Source organism: Callithrix jacchus, chromosome 3 (genome assembly GCF_049354715.1).
Source record: "Callithrix jacchus isolate 240 chromosome 3, calJac240_pri, whole genome shotgun sequence".
NCBI classification, from domain to species: domain Eukaryota; kingdom Metazoa; phylum Chordata; class Mammalia; order Primates; family Cebidae; genus Callithrix; species Callithrix jacchus.
In genome coordinates this window covers 181978558-182001300 of record NC_133504.1, presented here as the reverse complement: position 1 = coordinate 182001300, position 22743 = coordinate 181978558, and positions in this window count along the sequence as shown.

Below are 22743 nucleotides of genomic sequence, written 5' to 3'. Positions count from 1 at the left end.
CATATTAAAACAATTATTCACTATAATCAAATGGGATGTATCCCAGGAATTCATTGTTGGCTTAACATCCAAAATAAATTTGTGTAATACAACATATCAATACAATAAAAGGCAAAAACCTCATGATAATCTAAAATAATTTTTAAAAGCTTTCAACAAAATTTAACATGCTTTTATAATGAAAACACTCAAAATATTAAAATTATAAGGAAATTTTCTCATTATCATAAAGGATATATATATGTGTGTATATATATATAGTTATAGCAGCTGCTGAAAAATAGCTTCATCTTAAGATCAGAGGTTATGAAGAATGCTTATTATTATCACTTTCATTAAACTTTGTGCTTAAGAGTCTAGCAATGCAATTACACAAAAGTAAAATTGACATATAAAAATCAAAACCACATTGAGATACCATCTCACGCCAGTTAGAATGGCGATCATTAAAAAAATCTGGAGACAACAGATGCTGGAGAGGATGTGGAGAAAAAGGAACACTTTTACACTGTTGGTGGGAGTGTAAATTAGTTCAACCATTGTGGAAGACAGTGTGGCGATTCCTCAAGGCCTTAGAAATAGAAATTCCATTTGACCTAGCAATCCCATTACTGGGTATATATCCAAAAGACTATAAATCGTTCTACTATAAGGACACATGTACACGAATGTTCATTGCAGCACTGTTTACAATAGCAAAGACCTGGAATCAACCCAAATGCCCATTGATAATAGACTGGATTGGAAAAATGTGGCACATATACACCATGGAATATTATGCAGCAATCAGAAATGATGAGTTTGTGTCGTTTGTAGGGACATGGATGAATCTGGAGAACATCATCCTCAGCAAACTGACACAAGAACAGAAAATGAAACACCGCATATTCTCACTCATAGGTGGGTGATGAAAAATGAGAACACATGGACACAGGGAGGGGAGTACTAAACACTGGGGTCTATTGGGGGAAAAGGGGAGGGCCAGTGGGAGGGGGAGGTGGGGAGGGATAGCCTGGAGAGAAACGCCAAATGTGGGTGAAGGGGAGAAGGAAAGAAAAGCACACTGCCATGTGTGTTCCTACGCAACTGTCTTGCATGCTCTGCTCATGTACCCCAAAACCTAAAATCCAATAAAAAATAAAAATATATATATATATACACAGAGAAGAACATAAAAAAAAGTATCCAGTGTAGAAAATCAGATATAAAGCCATGTCTAGTCTCATATGACAAAATCTTGCTTATAGAGAATTCTAAGAAATCCACTAAAAGCTATTAGAACAAATAAACAAGTTCAACAAGCTTTCAGGCTATAATATTAACGTGGTTTGGCTGTGTCTTCCCCCAGATATCATTTTGAATTGTAGTTCACATAATGCCCACATGTCCTGGGAGGAACCCAGTGGGAGGTAATTGAATCATGAGGGTGGTTACCCTCATGCTGTTTTTGTGATGGTAACAGAGAGTTCTCAAAAGATCTGATGGTTTTATAAGAGGCTTTTCCCCTTTGCTTAGCACTCATTCTGTCTCCTCCCACCCTGTGAAGAGTTGCCTTCAACTGTAATTGTAAGATCCCTAAGGCCTCAAAATCCATGTGGAACCGAGTCAATTAAACCTCTTTTCTTTATAAATTACCCACTTTAGGAATTTCTTCATAGCAGCATGAGAACAGACTAATAAAAGTATCAACCAACAAAAATTAATTGTATTTTCTATACTGGCAAAGAACAAAAATAAAATTACACAATTTAAGTTAGTATAGAAAAGAATAAAATTTTTAAAAAAAATTTTAAAGTTTAAACCTTGTACACCAAAAGCTACAAAATATACTTAAAAAAAAATAAAGGATAGCTGAAGAAATGAAAAGGCATACTAGTTTTATAGAACAGTGAATGTATATTGTTAAGATGGTAATATTCCTCAAAGTAATCTATATATTTAACACAATATTTACCAATTCCAGCAGGCCATTTCACCAAAATTAATAAACATTCTGAAGTGTATATACAAATCAAAGGACTCAAAATAATGAAAACAATTTTGAAAAAGAGCAAGGTTGCACGACTCACAATTTTTGATTAAAACTTTACTATAAAGCTATGCTAACCAAGATTGTGTTGTTGATTAAGTAGACACATAGACTGGAGACATAGAATCAAGAGTCCAGAAATAAAATTATGTATTTTAAAAAGCATGAGAACACAATTCAATGAGGAAGAATAATGTTTTGAACAAATGATGCCGGAACCATTGAATATTCCCATGCAAGAGTGAAGTTGGACCTCTTCCTCACACCTTACACAAAAATTAATGCAAAATTGATCGTAAACCTAAATATCAGAAGCAAAGCTATAACATTTCTAGAAGACTGTCTTAGATATAACAATAACAGCACAAGTGACAAAAAAAGGATTAACTGGGACATAATCAAAATTAAATAGCTTTGCATTTCTAAAAAGATATCAACCACACAATTAGATAAAATATTTATAAATCATGTATCTGAAAAATTTACTTGTAGAGTATGCAAAGAACTCTTATGTGTCAATAATAAACAAATAATCCAAATAATAATAAACAACTATTTTCAATTGACATTTCATTAAAGAAGATATGCAAATGCCTAGACAGCACCTGCAAAAATACTCAAAATCACCAGTCCTTAAGCAAAAACAAATCAAAACAACAACTTTACATTTGCTGGGATAATTATTTTAAAAAGAGAGATACTAAAAAGTGTTGTGGAAGATATAAAGAAAATATATATCCTGCTAATGAGTGTGACATTTCTTTTTGGGTCGTTCACCTGCTTTAAAATTGTTATAATGTTTGCACAAATTTGTGACTATTCTAAACATAACAGAATGGTATAATTTAAGTGGATGAATTGTATGTCATGTAAATTATATCTAAATAAAGTTATTTTACATGTAAAAATATCTAACTATAATTTTTAAATGCATAGAGTCCAGAGTGAATGGGTAAGTTCAACTCCTGGCTCTTCTGATTCTTTGCTACATAATCTTTGGCTTTGTCACAGCTTTATCTCATTAACTCATATGTGGAAATATTGTACATCATGAAATTGTGAATATTAAATAAAATTAACCTAGGTACATAACTTAGAATAACAATTAGCAGACATCCCATAAGGAGCTAGATAATGAATATTTTAGGTTTAACAGGTGATATTGTCTCTTTTGTTACCACTCAACTCTTCTGTTGCAGAGCAAAACAGACATAGGAAATAAGTAAATAAAGCAGCATGAATTTGTTTCAGTGACATTTATTTATGAAAATAAGCACTAGGCTGGATTTAGCCTGAAAGCATTAGCTTGCTTCTAACTGAGAATATAATTTAGCATTTGGTCAGTATTTAAGATATGTTTAGTTGTGTTTTGGTGTGTGCTGAGGGATTCAAATACAATCCTGCTGTCATGGGGATCTGAATTTTCTCCATTCATACTCAAATAATAAGGGCCTCCTTTACTTTGCTGATATAATGGTTACTGATTCAAGCTGAAATACACACCCAGCTCCTGAAGTGGATATGTGAATGGGAAGATTTGGTAATAGGAATGAGTCCTGAATTGAATTATTGGAGCTAATGCCAAAAGCCACAACAAGAAAACGCACTGCTTTGGTGCTGAATCTCCTTAGTGATTGAGCCACTGCTCCTTAAATCTCCCTAATCTATTGGTGAATATCAGAGTCTGAAGCAAAACTAAAATGATAGGTTGTTGTCAAATGGGGCCGGATCTGTGGATAAGCAAGACGTGTCAGAAAGCTCAGAAACTGGTAAGTTCCATGTATTAATGGATGACATAATATTTCTATCTGCTTTTATTTTTTAGAACAGAAATCCTCAAATCTTTAACCCAGAATTCTAGTGCCTCTTGAATATTGCTTCTAACCACATTTCTTTTTGATATCTAAACTTTTTTCTAATAAAAGAAATTTGCACATCACATGTGATTTGTAAACTTCACACTCTTCCCTAGCCATAAATTATTAATGTACATTATATTTATTGTAAACCTGGAGTCTTTGCAGATCTATCATCCTCTCAGAGTTATGTGGGGAAATGCCAGGCATAAAACATCAGTGAGATACACTGGACTCATTGTTCCAGCTGCCTTCCACTATGGCTCTGCCATAATCCCTGTTTCTCAATCTTGTTACCCAAAATAATCACTGGCATATTTTTTCTCGGCAATAGTGTTACTTTGTCTTGCAACTTCTAGTACATACATTTGCAGATGGTGGGTTTCCCTTATACAAATTTGTTGAAAAAAATAATAGATGTGCCCTGGACAGGGTGAAAGAAAGATCTGATTAAAATTTCTAATCTATTTTCAAAAAGCATACTTTAGGTAAAGAGAAAAGCAAACAAAAACACAACCAAAAACAATTTTCTTTAATCTCAGTTGCTTCATCTGTAACATAATATTGCTGTATTATGTTATTATGTATTGTATGTGCATCTATATATTATATTATAATAATGTTAAGTCCTTTTATCATTTCAAGATTTAATACTTTGTAATGTAATAAAATGTAGTGAGAAATAATACCATCTCAATACATTTTAACAACATGCATATTACCTGTTATTTATGCATTTACATACATTCGATGGTTTACTTCAGACCATATATTCCTATACATCTGCAAGAGTAGGCTATTTGCATATTATAGTCTCCTTTTTTTTTCTAAATGAAAAAATGCAGACCAGAGGAGTAATTCCAGGTGGCAGTGATAAAATGCTGCTTTCAAAGGCCAGGCTTGGGATCATAAGGTTTTAGTTCCAGTAGGTCTTGATATCTCTCAAGATTGTCCTGAAGTTTGGTTCCATAACCCTGGTCTCAGGATGCCTACAAAGTATGTTGACCTGCTAACTAATATCAGCTGTATTTTGTTAAGGAAGACTGACCCACTTTGAGATGTGCATTGTTACTTTGCCAAATACATGAAGCCTGAATATATCAGCAAATAAACATGGGACAGGGATAAGAGCAGGATGTGAAATCTGGGATATATTTTAAGAAAGTAGTCAAAAGTTATCATACATGTGCATGTATAGAGAAGCTACATTATTCACATTTCTGAAATTATAAGAGTACTGTTTCCTCTCAAAAAATAACACAGATCCATCGGGAGGAATTAACCAATATTCTCTTTTACAGTCTACCTTTGTGGGACATTATTTTCTCTTAGCTTATTGTTTTTCTTTTAATTGTGAGTTGATACTTTTGCTTCACAGTGTATAAAATAAGAGACTCAGTACTGGCTATTCTAGAGACATGTTCTTGCCTTATTGACGCTTCCCTAACAGATTCTGTAAATGACACTTGGGCCAGAGGTCCTGGGGTAGTCTGGGCCACGAGGTACCTATGTAGCATCTTTATTCAAATAAGACATAAAAATTCAGAGGAAAACAAAGCATTCCTTTCCTCAGGAGGAGATAGTTCCATGATGGGTTCATGGCTTGGCAGGCAGTCTGTATGCTGAATGTTATCCCTCATTCACCCCTTTCCGGGTGCTCATTTGGTTGGCAAGCTTGTGCCAATTATATATCATGGCACTGGATGTAGGTGTTGATAGGTTTGGCTCTGTGTCCCCATACAAATATCTCAAATTGTAATCCTCATAATCCCCACATGTTCAGGGAGGGACCTGGTGGGAGCTCAGAGGATCGTGGGAGTGCTTTCCTTCATGCTGTTCTCAATAGTGGATGCATTCTCACAAGAACTGATGATTTTATAAGTGTTTTATAGTTCCTCATTAGCATGCTTTCTCTCACCTGCTGCCACTAAGACATGCCTGCTTTCCATTCCTGCTTCCCAGTCCCAAAACTGTAAGTTTCCTGAGGCCTCCCCAGCCATGCAGAACTATTAGTCAAGTAAACCTCATTTCTTTACAAATGACCCAGTCTCAGGCAGTTCTGTGTAGCAGTGTGACAACGGACTAATTCAGAAAATTGGTACTGGTAGAGTGGGGTACTGTTGTAAAGATAACCTGAAAATGTGGAAGCAATTTGGAACTGAGCAACAGGCAGAGGGTGGAAACACTTTGGAGGGCTCAGAAGAAGACAAGAAAATGTGGGAAACTGAGGAACTTTCTAGAGACTTGTTGGATGGATTTGACTGAAATGCTGACAGTGATGTGAACAATGAGGTCCGGGCTGAGGTGGTCTAAGCTGGAGATAAGAAACTTACCAGGAACTGGAGTAAAGATCACTCTTGTTATGCTTTAGCAAAGAGACTGGTGGCATTTTGCCCTTGCCCTAGAGATCTGTGGTACTTTGAACTTGAGAAAGATGATTTAGGGTATATGGCAGAAGATATTTCTAAGTGGCAAAGCATTCAAGAGGTGACAGAATATACAAGTTTGGAAAATTTGCAACTTGACCATGTGGTAAAAAACAAAACAAAACTATTTTTGGGGGGAGATATTCAAGCCTGCTACAAAAATTAGCATAGGTAATGAGGAGTCCAATGTTAATTGCCAAGAAAATAGGGAAAATGTCTCTAGGGTATGTCAAAGATCTTCATGGCAGCCCCTCCCTTTACAGGCCCAGAGAACTGTGAGGGAAAAATGGTTGTGTGGTCTGGGTCCAGGGCCTCACTGCTGTGTGCTGCCTGAGGACTTGGTGTCCTGCATCCTAGCTGCTCTAGCGATGGCTAAAAGGGGCCAAAGTACAGCTCAAGGCATTGCTTCGGAGGGTGCAAGCCACAAGCCTTGGATGCTGCCAAGGGGCATTTGGCCTTCAGGTGTACAGAAGTCACCAGAGGGTGTATGGGAATGCGTGGATTTCAAGGCAGAAATCTTCTGCAGGAGTGGAGACCTCATGGAGAACCTCTGCTGGAGCAGTGTGTAAGGAGAATATGGGGCTGGAGGCCCCATTCAGAGTTCCCACTGGGGCACAATATAGTGGAGCTGTGAAAAGAGGTCCACCATCCTCTAGACCCCAGAATGTTAGATCCACCAACAGCTTGTACTGTGTGCAGGCACACAATGCCAGCCCATGAGAGCAGCTTCAGGGGTTGAACCCTACCCCTGAAGTTAAGTTAAGTTAAAGTTAAGTTAAGTTAAGTTAAACACTCACATCAGTGCACATCCACAAACTTACAAATAATCACACATTCATATACATTCACAGTCGCAGTCCTTCACACAAACATACACAAAAATACACTCATACACAAATAAACTCACACACGCCCCCACGTACATCCTATCTTGTTCTGCTTCACTAGTCCTGTATGCCGTTTTTAATGTCAAATATTCTCTCTACCTCACACGGTTGAATTTCACTGCATTCCTAGTAAAGCTTGAATTTGGTGGCTTTGTTCTTTGTTTACTACAATTCAATTTGAAAACATGAACAAAGGTGCAAAAACTCACACCAGAACTTAAAATTCTCTAAGCCTATTTCTCCCAAATCCATCTGTTATGGGCAGAATTGTGTGTTTCCCATATGTTGAAATACTAACCCACAATAATTCAGATTGTGATTGTATTTAGAAAAACGACTTTAAAGAGGCAACCAAAGTAAAACGAGGTTGTGTGGGTGGATTCTAATACAAGATGATTGGTGCCCTGACAAAAGAAGAGATTAAGATACCCACTGAGGAAGACAATGTGAAGACACGGAGAGAAGATGGCCATCTACAAGCCAAGAAGAGAGGCCTCGGAAGAAATCAAAGATGCCTTGATTTGAAAATTCTAGGCTCCAGAAATGTGAGAAAATAACATCCTGCTGGTTAAGCCACTCAGTCTGTGGTATGTTATTATGATAACCCTAGCAATTAACATAGTATCCAAGACCTCCATAATGGTACTTACTCTCACCAGATCTCATTCTAATGAAAAGAAAATGATTTTCATTTAATTCAGCACCATGATCATTTACATTTATCATCTCACTTGGTCTTTAAGTGTTGAAACAAGACAACATTATTTAATTCTCAGTTTGCAAGTCAGAAACTGAGGCTTCAGAAGGTTACACTACTTGTCGGGGATCCCATAGCTCCTAATTTGTAAATATACAAGCTCAGCAAATAAGTTTTAACTTTGAAACTCATGTTCTTTTCTCAACATTAATCTTTCATAATAAAGACATAACAGAGCCATGTAATATTAAGTAAAAATTTCAACCAAGTTAGTCTGTTTTATAAACATAGCTGTTTTTATCTTTTTTGCATAACAAAATAGGCAGAGTTACACAATTCATAGCAATGATTGCAATTAATATTCATCTACATCTACCACATTCTTGACCCAACATTAAGAATAGATGAAAATAATATACTGATTGCATATTCATTTCATATAATTGTAGTGAATGCAAATCTCCATCAATTTTTTCTTATTCTACGCCCTCTTTCCCTTTCTTCCCAATTTTTTTTTCTGACTGTTGTAAAGAACTATGCTCCTGTCTGACTTGTCTCTCAGCAATCTTTATCTATGAGGCCATAAACACACAGCAATAAGGAAAAGATAAAAGTATTCTTCTATCTTTCTCTACTCTCTATTTCAGTAATTGAAATAAATGTAAAACTATGTTGGGAATGGGTAAAAATAAAGGCTTCTAAAAATAACATGCAAAAAAAAAAAAAAAAGAGTGTGGCTATTTGGTATTAGAGGTAGTAATCTACTGGAATATTTAAAGAAAAAAAATGGTGCTAAATAAAGAACGTTCTTCCTAAATCCTGAATCAATGAGTTTTTGGACATATGTGGTGACTGAGACCTTCTTGAAACACTTCCCTTTAGAGAGGTAAGACCTCTAAAGACGATTTTATCAATTGAATGTAAACCTAACTCTCCAAAAAATGTCTCTTGTCTTTTGAAGTCACAGAGAAGAAGTACTAGTCCTCTTTCATACACAATCACATATATAATGACAGTGAAACATCCAAAAGCCTAATGGTCTGTATTTAGAAACTGACATATTAGAATTCCGTCTACCTCTATTAAATCCCTAGTCAGTGAAGAGAAGACCTATAGGTTTTTCTTCTGTTTCCCTACATATTGGATGAATTTATTTCCTAACATTTTATCCCCAAAAACCTTATGCTGATACTATACTGAATAACAAGGTCACATTTCTCTGTGCACTCTCTGCCCTCTTCGGCTTTTGTGCCATAAATATTATGGTATCCTTAATCTGTAGTGCCCTTCTCAGCATCCCTGAATATCAAAAGCCTATTCATTTTTAAAAGCTCACTTAAAATGTCATCTAATAGGCAATAAAACATAGAAGCATGGGCTTTAGAGTGAGGCAGGGTTTAAGTTTGCCACTTACTAGACATGACATATTGAGCAAATTGTTTACCTTCTCCAAGCCTCTAATCCTGTATTGGCCAGAGTTATTCTGAGAAATAGAACAAATAGAAGATTATATATGTGATTTATTATGAGGAATTGGCTCACACAATTACAGAAGCTGAAAAGTCCCAAGATCTGCTGTCTTTAGGTTGTAGACCCCGGAAAGCCAGTAGTGCAATTCAGTCTGAGTTCAAAGGCCTGAAAATTAGGAATGACAATGTTGTAAATCCCAGGAAAAGTGCAAAAGAAGATGAAATGAGATAATCCAGTTGAAATTGTTTGGCAGAAAAAGAGGGGCAAATTTCTTCAATTCCTGCCTTCTTTCTTTTCAGGCTCTGAACAAATTGTACGACGCCCACCTGTAATGGGAAGGGCCATCTACTTTAGAGAATCCACTGAGTGAAGTACTAATATCATCCAGAAACACCCTCACAGACATACCCAGAAATAGTGACTAACTAGATACCTATGTGTCCCTTATTTCAGTCTAGATGACACATAAATAGCTATCAGAAATCCCCTGCCACAGGTTTAGGTGCTCTTTCTTTCTTTATACAAACTCTCCCCTTAGGTGTTCTCACACTGGCCCATGTTTTTAAATGAACTAATAAGCTGACTAATTGGTATCTGTAAGACGAAGATGTTGAGTTTCAAATGTGTGTAGTCAACTGTCCATTCAGCTTCTTCTGTTTTACATCCAAACAATATGTCTAGATGGAACAGTTAATCTTTCCTGCCTCATCAAAAAAGAAAAGAAATAGCTTTAAAAATCAAAACCGCTAATGTCCAGAGATTTTCCTATCAGTAAGTGAAATTCTGTTTAATCAAGTGTTTAAGAGAAAATCTATAATTTATTCTTTCTCCATTCTCCCGTATCCAGTATAACACCAGCCCTGTTTCTAGAAGCTACCATGTCTCATCTCCTTCTCTGATATCACGATCCTAATATAGGTTGACATCACCTCTCTCCCTGACCACCTTAGTAACATCTTAACTGATTTCCCTCTTTCTACTCTTGCTCTGTCTTGTCCATTTTCTAGATAATAATAGCCAAAGTAACATTTTAAAAGGAATTAAATAACCACCTTGCTTCAAATCTTTCATCACCTCCCCATGGTCACTGGAACAATATCTAAGTTCCTTGTCATCATCTGCAGTGTTCTGCATGGTCTGGCCTCTATCCACACCTCTCTGAATGTATCCTTCGGGTGCTGCATATTTTGGCTTCCTTCAGTCATGCCTGCCTCCTTTGTTTCTTCTCTTCCTTTCCCAGATCTTTGCACTTGCTTCTGCCTGTGGAGTTATCCAGAATCTTCCCATAGTTGGCTTATCTTCATCTTTTGACATTTAGTGCAATTTACAGTTATCTGTCCTTCATGCATTTAATTTTTCATGTTTTTCTAAACCAATAGAATAATAGTTGATTGAGATTAAAGGTCTTAAGTGTTCTATTTACAGGCACATCCCCAGAATCAAGTATATTGCCTGTCTCACAAGAAGTTCTAATAAATATTTGTGCTTGAATGAATGAATTAATGTATTTCAGTTTAGTCTATGCTAATAAGAAAAACGATAGTCCTTTCTTTAAAATGCTCTGTAAGTTAATTAGATAATATGGTAGGCTCAATTGTTGTTGGGTTTATATTGCTTTTTATTTCACCCTTCAGTTTTCAACATAGTTTTGGGACAATGTATAAATTCAACATAATTTGGATAATTTTTTAAAATTAGAAATAAATTGTGCTTTGTTTCTACAATTATACTGCATATATGAACATGAAATTTGAATTCCAAGTCTCTGTAGAATTTCTATTATATTTAAACAACTACAAATATTAGCCATATTTCTAAATGGCATCATTTTTGTTGGTTTTAATTTCAAAACCCGAAGCTTACAATAATCAGAGAAGGAACTCAATTAAGCGTAGCCTCCAGTGCAAATATTTAATTTCTTTCTCATCACTGTGCCATTAATAAGGCAATCACCCAGAAATACGGGATTGATCATCAACACATGGATTAATAATTGTGAAATGATGAAGAAAAGATACTGAGGGAATATTAGAGTTTATGAATCTGCATTCATAGCCACTGGTTATAGCTCATTTAAAAAATATCCTTCCCTCTGCCAGGATCAACAATTCTTAGAAAGAGACTAGATAAGTAGTGCATTGGTCTCTTATGTGTAAAAATAATTAACAACTCATAAAATTAAGGGCCCTGAATAAATGAATAAATACAACTGAAAAGCACTAGGTAATTTAGTACATGACATTAATTACTCATTCTTTCTAATTATTCACAGAATTCAAAGTTTAATTTACTGGTAGTAATCTTTAGTATACACATAGTATTCTTTGAGCTTTTTTTCCTCCAATATACTAATTATCTCAAGGGGATAATCTCAATTATACCATGACGTAGTCAGACAGAGAGTACTGAAATAGAAAGAATATGAATCCTACCTAAAGAGAGGAGAATACACATTTACCATGTGTGCGTTGCTCTGTATTATTACTACTTTTATTTAATCCTCTTTACAAAGCTTCTAGGTAGGTCAGATTTGACCCCACTGTATACATGCGAGACTCAGAGATTTTCAGTGAAGCATTTAGACTTGCACAGTTATGAGACAAGGCTGAAATAAATTTCCATGAAATGTGCAATCTGAATCAGAGACCACATGGTGGTTTAGGTGTTTTCTGTGAATTGTCTCATAACATCTTCCCCAGGTCCCTGCATCTTGTAAAGGTCTACACTGCAAAAAAAGGTTTAATTTGAGTTAAAATAATAAAAGCATAAATTATTTCACAGATAAGGAAGAGGAAGGCACAGAGAGGCTGGGCTGCCTGCCTGACATTACCCAGCTGGCAACACAGGCAAGTAGTTGTCAGATTGAGATCCCTTTGGCTCTAATCCCAATGTTCCTGGCATTAGCTTGAGTTGAAGGGGTCATAGTAAGAACAAACATTTTAGATAAGAAAGCCTGAGTTTTATTTCCTCTCCGTGACTTGCCAGCTGTCTGATTTCATGCCAATTCCCTAATCTCTCTGAGTTAGTTTCCTTACATCTGGAAATGGACAAAATAAACAGCCTTTCTCTTAAGGGTCACTGGAAGGTTTAAACAGAACAATGTGTATAAAGCCCTTATATAGCCCTGGTGCCTGTCTCCTCACTGTGTTCAGTATAGGTGAGTAAGTATTACACCCATGACACAAAGCCTCTGCTTCTTGGTTGATCTCTCCAAGGTGACGGAGTAACAGCGTGACCTCAGAAAACACTGTCCAGTTTCAAGTCTAGTGCTTCTTCACCAACCATGAAATAGCCTTATTTATTAGTTGGTATCATTCGGTTCTAGTCTTCTGCTCTGGCAGAACACTGCTCTTGTGTGACAGGGAACATTGCAGAAAGAAATAGAAGTAGTTCCCAAGAAGTCTTTACTGAGAGCAGCAGGATAGCCTTACAGCCCCTGGAAATACCCCAAGAGACAGCAAAGCTAAAGAACTAAGTTAGCCCACCTGAGAGGCGGGAAGCAGGCCTAGAATCAAAACAATCAAACGTGGTGGGCTCTGCGGCACTTTGCCACTACATGAGAAAGAGGAGTGGTTGTGGCAAGTTTTTCCTAAGAGCTTGGTGCTATTTTGAACTTTTGCTTCCGCTAGTCTGTGGGAAGGGAGAATGAAAGGAAGTATCTCTGTGCTTGCCTGCCCTTCTCATTGTCTTCAGAGTCTCTTCTCTTTGAGGTGAGTCTTCCAGGCGCCAATATAAAAATAAAGACGATGGAGCTGGCAGCATCTCTCTGACTGAGCAACAAAGAGAACACGCCAGCAATCTGCAGAGGAAGGAAGAGTGAGGAGATGAGCTCAGGACTGGGCTGTTTTCTGGCCCTTCCCTTCCCATCAACTTCAGCCACCAGCCTGGGCCAAATCATTTGAGCCTGGCAGGTGGGCTTCAGCCCCAGTCTCCACCTGGCCTCCTAGCTGCATCTTGCAGTCTATATATTACAGACACTTATGTTTACAAAGCACAGACCAGATGAGAAAAATACCTGGACCCTCCTTAATTAAAACTCTTCTATGGAGCTTTGTGAATTACAGAAAAAAGACCAACAAATGATCAACAGGAGCCAGGATGACTGACCAATGCTTCTCACATCACACATTCTGCGTGCTCTACAGTGCTGTCATTTGAAAATCCCAACTCCCTCCCCACACAGGGCCTTCGTGTAAGTGGTTTTCATTTTCTCAAAGGCTCACTGCCCTTGCTATTGTTGTTGACACCTCTTCTTGCTCCCCTTCTCAAAGATTAACAGGTTGCTGCTTTAGGAAACCCTCCTATTGGACAGCTCCACTGGGCCAGGAAAGGCCCTATTATGTGTTTCACAGATACTGTGCCTTCCCCCAAGAGCACTCAGCCTTGTTAGTCAGAGTCTAAGCAACAAAAGGAAAAAACAAACAAACAGCCCTAAGTGCTTCCGGTTTCAAAGGAGGAAATATAATGAAAGAATATCATTGGCTGCACAGATGATGGAGGAGCTGAGAAACCAATGGTATAAAGTGAGACAAATCAGACATTGTCACCAAGGAGCTACTAGGAACCCACAGAATAGAGAAAATGCAACCACTGCCTGAGGCAGACAAGGAAGTAAATGAGTAAATGCCGTGTTTCTCCTGGCCTTTGCACTCACACTCCTCCCTTCCACCAGCCAAACTCAGACAGGAGCCTGCCAGAGCAGGCTCCCTCTGACATACTACAGACCAGATTCACATCTTCTTTATCATCTATCATCCTACCTTTTCTCATTAAAGAGAGAAATGGAATTTATCACATTTTTGTACAGGAAAATTTAATAATTATTGCCAATTTTCCCCACTTGCTATATTGCACAAGTATTTGAGAAAGAGGGAAGGGCAGGTATTGGATCTGAGGAGGCACAGTCCTAAGATCAACAGTAGTTATAATACATGCTTAGTTCAGTATTTATTTTTCTGAAGATCAGTGTCTTCAGCTTCATGGAGCTTACCATGGACTGTATCTCTTTGTGTGCAGCACGGCGTTCCCACTTTCAGAAAGTGATTTTTAAATGAAAAATTTTAAATGCATTGGGCCATTCATTTGTTAGGCAATTTGTATGGAGCAACTTCTACATGCTAGACCCAAGAAGCAAAGCAGACCACATCCCTGCCTCATGGGCTTCATAGGTCAGAAGATGGTGAAAGACACAGAAAAAGAAATAGATGAAATAAATTAGTAGGCCAGATGGTAAAAAGTGACATAGAGAAAAATAAGAAAGAAAAGGGGGCAAATGGCATACTAGATACAGAGTGGGTGTTGGAGTCCCTGTGTGCAAAGGGAATTCCAGGGTATGGTAGATCTCTTGGAAGGCTGGGAAAAGTGGCTAGAAAAGAGCAAATGAGGGAGACATCAGGTCTAAGTTCAGAGGAATGGTATAGGGGAGGAGGTGGAGGGAGATTGCTGTGGGTCTCGAAGCTACTGTAAAGAGAATACAAGGTTTTGGATGCATTCATAATGCAAACTGTTGAATAAATGCTAGTTTGTGCTTGTCCCCACAGGGCTCCCAAAGGTTTTAGGAATGTTCAGCCAACATAAGGCCACCTTATCCACTAACTCTTGGTTTTGTTGATGCTTCCCCAGGGTATATGTTGAGTTCCAAGGACATTTAAGAGTATTTGCTGAGATAGCTAATGAGAAATAGTGTCCCCTCATAATCCAGAGACAGAAAAACGAGAAAAGAGATGAAAAGGGAGAGGAAACTAACAACTCGTGTTATGTGCAAGGCAGTTTTCTATCCACTGATTTTTAAATGTTGCTACATAACTACGAACGGTATATTATGAGATTGGAATATTGAGGTTCAGCACAATTTATGTGACCTGCCCGATGATACTCAGAATTGCTGGTTAATTACCACAACCTGTCACACATCGTGTTTGCCATTCTCCTAGATCTTATTGAATCTTGACAGAGTCTCTTCTAATAGGATGGATGAGGCAAACATGGAGAAATAGCAAAGACAGAATTTTAGAAAAAGTGAAACATAAAGATTAGAAAAGGAAAAATTGGATAATTATATTACCAGTATTTCAAGAAAATGCTTTCATTCACCTAAAATTTAAACTATTTCTGTCATCCACAATACTTAGAACACCTGTATGTACCAATAAATAGTGACTGCGAAGGTTTCTGAAATCATAAGTGCAGCACATATTTACATGGCAAATACTGAGCCTGAAGATTCTTGGAAGTTACTTTGCTTATTACATATATGAGAAAATGCAGGTCAAGAAAGGTTATGTAGCTTGTTTATATTCACACAGCTAGTAAAGAAATAGCGAAGTTCTGATCTCGTCTGCCTGACTCCAGAGGTATTCTTGAACCCTGAGCAAATCAGATGCAGGTCAAAGGAGGTAGGTAAGATTGGGTAAGACAGTGTTCTTGACGAGCAGGGCCTGGCCAGTGAGTTTTTGTGAATGAGTTGCTTCTGGGAGATTCACAGCCTCGTCCTTATCATCTGTCATTCTATGTTCTTCTCAGTGAAAATGGAATGTAAATTTGTCACATTTTTAATGAAAAATTTAACAATTTTTGCCAGTTTCCCCATTTGCGATATTGTGCAAAGTTTCCAGAGGAAATGAAAATGTATTTATTATTTTTCACAGGTTTTTTTGCTTTGATTTCAGGCACTAATGCTCCTGAGATACAGCATCTTTAGCGCGAGCTTTAATCCTCTCAGGTATTAAAAAAATAGTAACACCTGCAGAATTACTGTAAGTGTCATCAACAATAAAATATTTAAGACAGTATATTGGATACCAGGCATTGCTATAAGCACTTTACACACTTTAATTGATGTGATTTAAAAAGCAGCTCTTTGCAACTGAGGCAAAGTACTGTTAAATTCTTTAGAGTCTAATAGACGCAAAGTCTGGGTTGGTATTCAAAACTAGAAATTTGGCCCTGATGTTCTTGCTCCTTGCCTCTTGTCAATTCTGCAGCTTTGTAAGATAGAGACAGCACAAGTAAAGGGTCTCAACATGGAGCTGTTTCATGAGAGGTAAGCACTGCATGAACAATGTTTCTCTCAGTGGGGGAACTTCCCCGATTTTGCCGAATGACTGTGAAAATCTTCCATTCTAAGTCGGGTTCACCATTTGATCTTGGGCATTGTAAATCACTTACGTTTCTTGAATATCGTTATTTTAAATTAAAGTTAATTGTTTTTTCCTGCAAAATAGAGCTAATAACACTGACAGTGGCGATATGGAAATTATAGAGAATAAAATATTTTTGAGCCAAAATACATTGAGGAAACGTTGTTAGTTGTATGACCAAGGTCAGTTACTTCTAGTCCTAAACATTTTGACGCCTAGTTACTCTTCCTGACACTAGACCCCTTCTCACTTTGTTCCTTCATGAACAAGATTTTCAAATGACTGATTTTACAAGTTAAAACCCAGATACTTGTAAAATGAATAGTGACTCATTTTGCAAGATAAAGCCCAGATCAAACCATACCAGCTTCTTCTCCAAAGGCCTCCAGAGCCTTCTGTGTTCTGTGGAGTCACTCTAACATCTCAGCCTTCATTTAAGCTCTTTAATGATCTGATTCCAATTGACTTTTAAGCTTTCTGTTTATCCCTTTGGCTCACCAACTAACATATTCCTGATATACTATTTAGATATCTCCTCTTCCTTGCCTTTGATAATACGTTTTCCTCCAACTACGTTGGCTTTTCTTTTTGTTCATATCTAGTGTAGAAAAGCCACTGAAAGCGAGTTTTCAGTTTGCCTAGATTCAACTTTCTGTTCTGCTGCTCACTATGTGAACTTGTATGTGTCAGAAGGTCTTTGGCCCTCAGTCCCTGACTTTTAAAATGAATAGTGACTCGCTGAGTGATTTGTTGTTGTTGTTGTTTTGTTTTGCTTTCAGTTAGCATCTAGTCTGCTGCCCAGGCTGGAGTGTAGTGGCATGATCAGTCACCATTCATTACAGTCTCAAATTCTCGGGCTCAAACAATCCTCCAGCATCAGCTTCCCATGTAGCTGGGACTACAGGTGTACACCCCCATGCCAGGCTAATTTTTTTTTATATAAAGTTGCATTTTTGTCATGTTTCCCAGGCTGGTCTCAAACTCCTGGGCTCAAATGACCCACCCACTGGGATTAGATGTCAGACCCACTGCACCTAACTCACTGAGTTTTTATAAGATTAAATAATATTGTTCTAGGATAGACTTAGAATATTGTTTCACACATAGAAGATACTAAATATTTATCCAGGACAACAATAGCAATGATACTACTTATGCAAGATCCAATTCAGCAGATTCTTTCTCAATGAGCCAGTTCACAATATCCCTTCTAGCCTGATTGCACCCTCTCATGGAATCCCTAACATTTCCTCTATGACTCTATATTGGCAGTGAGGAACCCTTACTGATTTTGCAGATATATTCATAGTCAGTTCATGAGTCAATCAGAAAACAACACTCATTTAGGAAGTACCTATAACTAATTCATACTTTGAACAATGAGGATACAGCAAAGAGTAAGAGGCATAGAATTCCTCTCTACAACTAAAAATCTTTATTATGAGAAGTCCTCAACACAAAAAGAAATGTAACTGCCTTCTAAATAATGAGGAGTTATTTATATGAAAATCTGTGAACAAAAGCATACAATATAAAGGGACAGTAAGTACAAATGTCCTGAGTCAAGAACCAGTTTGGATGGTTTCGTATAAAGCATGTCTAGTTTAGCAGAATACTGTGGGGATTAGTAGGAGTTGGCCTAAGGAAGATTGACAGGGGGAGGATCATGCATGGCCTTTCTGGTCATGGAAAGATTTTGGATTTCACTTCAATGGGAAACCATTAAAAGATTTATGTGGAGAGCAAACATGATTAGGTTTATAATGCAATAAAATCATTCTGGCTTCTAAATGTGTAATGGCTCAGAGAATCTGGGAGAAGATGAGTAGGTTACTGCAGTGCTTTAGATGAAGAACAACTATGGCTTTCACTGAGGTGTTGCTGCCAGATTCGACATATTCATGGTTTTCCATTTTTTCTTTCAGGTTATAATGCAATATTTGATGTTTTTGAGTCTGCCCTCAAGACAACATACATTCAACTTTGCACATAGAATGTAGGAATATTTTCTTATAAATGAAGCAAAGCATAGCGTGGAAGCTAAAACTGGAAACAGGTGAAAACAAGCAAGACATCTGCTCTTTCTTAAGATCAAAATATTCAAGAGACAGAAGGAAAAACAAACTACTCAGTAACTCTTAAGGGATTCTATTTTTATCATTGCAAAAAATGTATGCACATCAAACATAAAATATGCTTGTCAGCAAATCTATCACATTTTCAACTTTTTTCACAGAGCAGCTGATGTATACAGCAGTTGGTCTTGTGCCATGAAGATGCTTAAATGACTGACATTTGGCAAAGGCCATGAAAATAATCACATGAACCCTGCTGTCTTCCAAAGATCAAGTCTGCTTTATGCCAGCTTGGAGAGAAAATTAAACATAGAGCTAGAAATTTGATATTCTCTAGGAAGTCTAAATTTAGGTGGAAAATATCCTGGGGTGAAGATACAAAAATCCATATTTCAACTCATTATATTTCCCCCAAAAAGATTTTTCCTTTTGTGTTTCTTGTTGCGTGGTAGTTAAAAGTACAGTTTTGGGGTCAAAGGCCTAAATGCCTCTTCACTATCTATGTGGCCTTGGCGAACTTCATTGGCTTCTCTAAGTCTCAGTTCCATAATGTGAAAAACTAACAAAATGTTAATTGTAAGAATAGTAACTTACATTTGTTTAGTGCATACTCTGTTTCAGATGTCATCCTAATGCTTTACATGTATTAACTCCTTTATAGTAACAATGACATTGTGAGGGCTATACTCTAATATATCATACTGGTTTCCCAAATGAGAAATCTAGGTACTGAGGCAAGAGGGGGTTTACGTCACTTGCTCAAGGCATTATACCCAGTAGGTGGCAGAGCCAAGACTTACATCCATATTTCATAATTTGAAATCCTGAGAATTTCTCTGCTGTGCTATATCCCTAACTTCTGCCTTTAGCCACTGTGTTTCACTGCTATGGAAAGACACATACCACGAAATTCTTATAAGCATTCAATGACTTGTAAAATAATCAGAACTATTCCAACAGAATAAGCATTTAATAGTGATTAGTTTTTAAAACCTAAAAAGCAAGGGTGAATAACATCTATGCAACCACATACAGTAAAATCTTGGTGTTTTAACTAATATTTATTGAGTACCTACTACTCATTGTATTGTATTGAATACCTAAAACCCATTGTTTTGGGTGCTCTGATATGTCATTGGACAAAATGTATAAAGACAGTCAACATTCTAACTAGAGAGAAAGAGTCACGTAAGAAAAGGTAATTATAACACATAAGTAAATTATATTGTCAATTAGAATACAGTAAGGGCCATGGGAAAAACAAACAGGCAAAAAGTCAGAATGGATGAACGGATATTGAATGCCAGGTTGGGTGGTGAGGGTTGCTTGACATTGTTAATAAGGTAGCTGAAGTTGGGTTCATTGGGTGGGTGCGATTTGAGCAAAATTCAAGCGAGTTAAACAATGAAGTATGTAAATATCTAGAGAAAAAGTAGTCTGGGCAGATAGATCAACCAGGAGCAAGGTCCTAAGCAGGAGTGTTGGAAATAAAATACAATCAAGGTAACTGAAGCAGAGTTAGCAAGGAGACCAAGCTGTTGAAGTCGGTGAGGAAACAGGGAATCAGTCACGTAGTTTAAATACTTTGGCTATTATGTTTAGTATATAATGGGAAGCCACTGCAAGAATAAGCTAAGAGCAGCATATCTGACCTGATGGTTAAGCACTCTGGCTGCTGCCCTGAGCATGGAAAACAGGGAACTCCAATGCAAGCAGGGAAGTCTATTAGCGCAGTGCTCACCTCAATCCACTGAGTTGATGGCAGCTCAGACCAGAGGGTCAGCAGGGGACGTGGTGAGCAATGGCAGAAGTCTGGATGTGTTTTGAATATATTATGAGTTCCAGTAGGAATCCCTCCAAAATTGAATATAGAATGTGAGAGAAAGAGACATCAGTGGTGACAATAAGGGTTTTGTTCTGAGCATCTGGAAGGAAGGAGTTGTTATCACCTGAGATGGGGAAGATCATGGGTAGAGCAGATTTGAGAGAATTCTTATCTTTTATTTCAACACTGTATCGCATCTGTCCTAATATACAATAATAATAACAAAACTACCAGTAAAACCAAAATAATAAAGGCAACTAACATCCATTAAATGTATATTAGGCTCATTTTGTTTTTCATATTAGTCATCAGTCAACTAGACCAGATTTATGGATGCCCAGATGGCTAGTGAAGCATTGTTTCTCGATGTGTCTTTTAGGGTATCTTCGAAGGAAATTGACAAGTGACTCAGTGGGTTGAAAGAGGACAACTCTCCCTCAGTGTGAGTGGGCATCATGCAATCTATTATAGGTGTAGCTATTAATAGAACAATCCAGGCAAAAGAAAGAGGGCATTAAGGTTGCTTGAGTTCCTTTTTGTGTGATGCTCTCTCTCCTTTTCATCCAGGGCAGTAAGACTTTTTATCCTCCTGACTTTGGACAACAAACTTCAGGTTCTTTGGACTCTGGGATTTCCACCAGAAAGCTTCCAGAGGCTCTCAGGCCCTCAACCTCAGAGTGGAAGCTGTCCTGTTACCATTCCTGGTTTTGAGGCTTTTGGAGTTGGACTGACCCATGCTACTAACTTCCTGGGGACCCACACTACAGGCTTCTCTCATTCTCCACCTTGCCATGGCTTCTCATGGAACTTTGTAATAATGTGAGCCAATTCTTCCTAATAAATTCCCTTTCTCATGCATGAACACATGCACACACACACATGAATGTTTACATATAAGATTGGCAGAATAACATATACACATGCACACTCTGTGTGTGTGTATACTCTGGAGAACCATGACTGAGACCTCATTCAATGCCAATAACAAATCACATAGCTATATTATCCTCATGTTTACAGATAAGGAAACTAAGACTAGTTTTTACATATTTTACAGCAGAGCCAAAATATAATGCAAAAGACATTTCTATTCCAAAGTCTGAAATCTTGACAACTATGATCAATAAATATGCATATATAATCCTCTTACATATTTTCTAAATTCCTTCTGCTGTTTCTTAGGTTCAAGTGGCTTCATAATTCTTTAACACATCTCGTATCATAGCATCTTATCTGATATCTCTTCCTCTAATTTTGCCAATCTGCACATTACCAGAGCTCTTTATAAAACTTTCCAAACTAATTATATCATTCTTTTGCTTAAATTCTTCAACACTTCCACATCATCTACAGACAAGAATAAAACCAACTTACCAATTTATACAGATCCTGTGGCTGAAACAGTTGGGTACTCATATAACAATCAGTCCTTCCCAACCTTGCTAACTCTATCCTTATTCTGGCAATGTGCCCAGGCCCAGGAACCTAGGCTCATCATGGCATCTGCATTAATATTTATCTGTGACTAGTCTAGGGGTGAGCATATAAATCTTGATCTCACTATTGAAATAAAGTAGTATTTCCAGATAAAATACGTAGTGCTCAGTTAAATCCTAATTTCAGATAATTAACTTTTTGTTAGTGTAAGTATGATCTGATTATTATACTAAACAGTATTATTGCTTATCTGAAATTCAAATTTAACTGAGCATCTTGTATTTTTATTTGCTAAATGGGTATCCCTAAACAAAATGAAAAATCTACTGGGAGCTTCTGGAAATCTTTTTTCTCCTTTACAAAAAAAAAAAAAAAAAAAAAAAGAAGAGCTTAATGCGAGTCAGGAGCCTTTTGCTCTCATTCTCTCCCTTCATATATGGGACATTGTTTTGAGGAATTCTAAGAACATTTGTTCCTATGGCAGCCATTTCACCAATGAGGAAAACATCAAGAGAATGCCAGAGATCCAAATCCAGTGCCCTGATACTTCTGAGCTACTGAATCAGATCCAGGACAATTTACTTTCAGACATAAATTAGTAGCCTGTATTCTTTAAGGGCCTTAGGATAGCTATTATCTGCCACTGACTGGCATCTTAGATGTTGCAGACAGTTTATGATCTGGTCTTTACTTACATTTTAGTTATACTTTTACCATCACCAACTATGGGATGTATCTCCCAGTCTTTTCAAATGATTTGTAATCCCTGAACAACGTTCCCCTCTCCGAAAATATATCTTGATCCCCTGATAATCTGCCTTTAAAATTAGTCATCATCTAAAATTATGATCAAAGGATAATATTTCATTACCCTTTTAAAAATATTTGTTAATGTTTTAATG